This window comes from Benincasa hispida, chromosome 9 (assembly GCF_009727055.1).
Source record: "Benincasa hispida cultivar B227 chromosome 9, ASM972705v1, whole genome shotgun sequence".
In the NCBI taxonomy this organism is placed as follows: Eukaryota; Viridiplantae; Streptophyta; class Magnoliopsida; order Cucurbitales; family Cucurbitaceae; genus Benincasa; species Benincasa hispida.
In genome coordinates this window covers 27,465,712-27,470,665 of record NC_052357.1, presented here as the reverse complement: position 1 = coordinate 27,470,665, position 4,954 = coordinate 27,465,712, and positions in this window count along the sequence as shown.

Genomic DNA, 4,954 nt, shown 5'->3' with positions numbered 1-4,954 from the left:
TAGAAATGGATATCTTTCTAAAATTATAAGAAGAACAAGAATATGGCTATCGTGACAATTTTTTTCTTTCTTTTATTTGTAGATTATTTTCATGCTACCTCGCTGTCATAATAAGAAAACTATTCCCAGTGAAGTTAAATTGTCGTTGTCGAGAAAAGATTCAAAACTTTAACATAACAGGATTTCATACTATACGAGAACAAATAGTAGTCAGGCAGAGGCTTTCAAGCTATGTTTTCAGAGCTTTAACCTAGGTCGGTGCAAATAACTTTCACGAGAAAAATATCTCGACACACATACTTCACGAGGATATTTGTCTCGTGGAAGTTCAATTACACCCACTAAAAATAAGTGATACGAGTCAAACCTCAGAGAACAAAATTACCCCTTACTCCCCCTATCAAATGGACAAAAAATTGGTGTTTTAGGTTTACCTACTACATGTCCTACAAGAAAATCAAACAGACTCTCCCTTATTCCTTTATAAACACATACCCAAATCGATTTTAATTCGCAATTTAAAAAAACAAGATAGTGATATATGCCAAACGCATGATAAATCAACATATGTTCTTATATATTGGTGCTAGAATTGATTTGCTTCAAAATCGTTGTACTGCTCTTAAGATAAGTAATAAAATGGAAGGACAAAAGGAATACGTCTACGTGACCAGCGATGAGTAATAGGGTCTTTTGTTCTACTCCTAGGTTATAGGGTATAGTCTTGTGTGGTCGCATGGACCGAGGGTGTCATGACATAATGGGTTGAATTGTTTCATGAGAAGATGATAGATTAGTAACTTCAACGAGAATTAAAGTATTAGAGATGAAGAATTTCGTAAAAATCACTAGCTTATCTCCATCAAGGAAAAGATTCGAATTTTTTATATCGCATTTGAATTGGGGCAATAAATGATATTTTCACGGAGGTGGGTACTCTATTTCGTGTAACAATTCTAAAAGAATTTGGGTAATATATATTTTACTAAACTAAAAATATGTTATAAGCATTATGAGATCTATTACCAATTAATCCATTTTGCTCCTCAGCACGGACCTATATTAGTGAACACACTCCGCGCCGATAGTTATTCCCTCTATTAGTCACAATCTTTTGTTTACCAAGTCTTCAGACGCAAGCTACTATCTCCAGCGCATTGTCTTCACGAACTGCAGCGAAACCTTAAGATCAGCACCGTCTGAAACCACCCTCTCATTTAAACTTTCTCCATAATGCCCCTCTGTGAAGTTATCTCAACATGGGCGTGGTTGACTTTAGATTGAATTGGTCTATTTTTGGGAGCAGAGCCCACATAAGGTGTGTGCTCACTGCTACACTGTGACCTTCCACATAGCACGTACACTTTAAGTCTAATAATAGCAGGAAAGGAGTTATAATCCATTGGTTATCATGACAGATTCCATCAATAATTCGCTCTTTTGAGAATACAGAAGCCAGCCAAGAAAAAGGTCGCAGAAACTAGAATAAACGTCACCCCTTGTACATTTGTGGTATCTACTCTAACTACATTTTATGCAAAACATGTCCAATTTGCAGAAGAAGTATTAATACTCACTAACAACGCGGTGAGTCTCAACAATATTGAGATAGATTGGCCAACCTGAGGTCGAACTAGGATTTATAAAAGCATATGGGGTATCGTACTTGAAAGCCAGTCATCACGCATCATTCATTCGCACTCACTCAATCTCACACGTCAAACACACTCTTTGCCATCGATTCGACACCGCTGATAAATATACAATCAACGATTGTAAAGAAATGGGAAATAGGGCACACAAGATATTGCCAGACATTTGGAAGTACTTGACCGGCGCCTCTTGTCAGAGTACCTAGGAGTGAGTGCGCGGCGGCGGCGTGGAGGATGAGTCGAAAGGAGGAAGGAGGGTGAACAGTGGTTGGCTTTGAAGTACGAGGAGTGCTAAAGGCGTGCCTTTGAGAAGGAGGAAGAAGGTTTGCGGGTCGCACTGCAGATTCGAAGGAACTCCTGTACGCGGCGGGGGTCGGATTTTGGTTCTGGGGACTTTCCCGGCGATCAGCGGTTAGGTGCATTGAATGAGCAGCGGCTAGAGACGTTGGACGCCGATTGGAGCCGAAGCGGGCGTTTTATTAGGATTCATGAGAGATGAGCATATGTAGACCTCTACGTTTTGGAATTCCGCGAAGAGAGTTAGTGTACAGTTGATTCGAAAGTTTCGAGCTTTGAAAAGTCTCGAATAATATAGAGTTCGTTGCGCGGAAACTGAATGATAGAACGAGAGGGCGAGACAGCATTCAGAAAACATCTCGGTAGATAGTATTGGAATATTTGAATGTTTGGATGTTATACATTTGTTGTTTTTGAACTTCTCGATCTTTGGGCAAGAATCATTCTCGAAGATTTAGGAATATAATCGTGGCTTATCAGGTTGGTCATATTTGTTAATTTTTAACTTCTCGAATTAAGGACATATCTCAATTTTTTTTGGTGTGAATTTAAATATTTCCAATACATTTTTTCAGGGTTGTTGGGTATATCTTTATTCTTTGTGTATCTCACATCGATTTAAGGTCTCTCTATTATAATTTGACATTGTGGTTGAACCCAACGCAAATCGTATTTCTGTAAGCGTGTTTCTTTGTTAAAATATTTCTAATATATTGTTTTTTTTAGGCATCATAACTCAAATAAGAGTAGACAATAACAGCATAAATTTCGTATGGTATCGCATTCATAGTTTTTGGCCTGTTGGTAATTAGTATATTTTATGTTGATTTGATTTTTATTAAATTACTAATCCGAATTGTCTCAGGCTTATGTACTATAGATTCTCTCTTAAGTTCTTATTGCACTTTTGGTTTCAAATGTAGTGACCTTTTTTGCTAATTTATGAGAATTTACACTTGAAGATTAAAGTTCATTTGGCATTAATAAATTAAAACCGTATTTTTGTATTTTATTCAATTCCTTTTTGGAGGTTATTGTAATATTGTTCCGGTGTTCTTTTTACCTTTGGGTGAAAGTGGCATGTATAGATTAGGATACTACATTTGTTGGCTTCTATTTAAATTTTTTGTGATTCAAATATACATATAAGCTAACATTATCAACAATCAGTACCGCTAATTTAGTCAATAAAATATTTTAAGAAGCTATTGTTGTCATATTATATACTTCGTATGGGTGTGTGTCTCTTCCAATATAAGAACAGAATTTGAACCGAGATATTTACACATTCAATAGATTCAGAAGTATAATAATCGCTGCTATTTTATGATTACGGTTGAATAAATACTCACGATGAGATGTTAATACATTATATCTAATGCTTACAGATTCAGAGACACATAATGGTAATCTATGGCTAGTTATCGGGCAAGTCTCAATGTACGATTGAGACGAACCGATAATATATTTGCTATTGTGGATGTAAATGTAGTTTTTAACCATTGGTATCAGTAAGATGTTATAAATAAAATCTTTTTTTCTTAAATATAGCTATTTGAAACCAAGAAGAGATTGCATTAATGTGTTAATTTAATTACTCCATTAAAGTGAGTAACTATGAAAAGAAACACTACGGAATAAGAGGTAAATACAAAGAATCTAAAGACTCTAAATCACCCTAATCCAACATATTATACGTGTGATTATATATACCTGGGCTTTTCATCTCGAAAGTATACCCTATTTGATAAATATTTTGTCTAAGATTTAATAATATAATTTTTTTATAACATTTTATAGAATGTTAAGTATAAAAAGGAGGGGAACTGTAGATCGAATGCTAGGAAATAAATATTTTTAAATTTTAAAGGTAATCAATTGTTTCCTTGTTTGCGATCCTGTCCATATTTATATAATACATAAAATGGGAAAGTGTTGTAGCTGAGAAGTTCTTGTGGGATAAGGTGAGATTGTAGAATACGATCTATGAGTGGACTTTTTTATAAATCGTGATATTTTGTGTGATATTACAATGCCGGCTAATGGCTATACGAGGTGAATATTCCTTAACTCATATAAAAAACAATAAAACCAAATATTTGGGGAAGAGGAAGAAGGTATGAAGGGCGGGGCCGATTGATTAAGGGGTTGTTTGGGGCCCAACATGAGAGGGTATATTCCCCAACATCATAAATGTGAACATCATAGTGATTCTGGAGGTGATGCATTCTCCTTATCTCTAGACTACTACAACATATTTTAATTGGTGTGGACGTCATTTTTCCACGAGTAAACGTAGTCTTGTATAATCTTTCTAGTCAGTTTCATATCCGGATGTAATTCCGCTATTTTCCATATCTCCAAAATGCCATGCACTTATACTCTAATCCTTATATGTACTCTGCGATCATAAGTGAACTCTGCGCCAGACATCAATAAAACCTTTCTTAAACATTCATACAGAGGAACTTCAACGTTATATCATCTCAGCATCCCAAAACAGATCCCTATAAAGATATAAGTGTGGGAAGAGGGAGGTTAGTCTCTCTCTTGTCAATACCGATTTGCCCCGTCCTGTATATGTATATTTGGGTTCATTACATTGATATAAGGATTCTATAATCCCAATTCCTTCGTAAGATCCCAATTTTTTCTTTAATGGGGTCTGATTTTGGGTGGATGCTGCAAAGATGATTAGCTTCAGTATAGAGATGTATGCAAAAAGATATTTTATGATGTTTGTGCAGATAGTATTTGAATACTCAGTCTTGATGACCAGACTCTAGAAAAGATACGAAACTAGTTTTATGATTGTTCCATAGCACTGAGTATGATTATACTAGCTATATCGCGAAGGAAAATGACATTTCAAGTAGATAGCATAATCTAAGAATATAATAACTCGATTTCATGGACCGAAAAATGGAACGTACCGACTACCAATTATAAAAGCTTGTTGAGAGTAGTAAGATGGCGCAATCTCCCCATCAAACTCTCTCTTAACT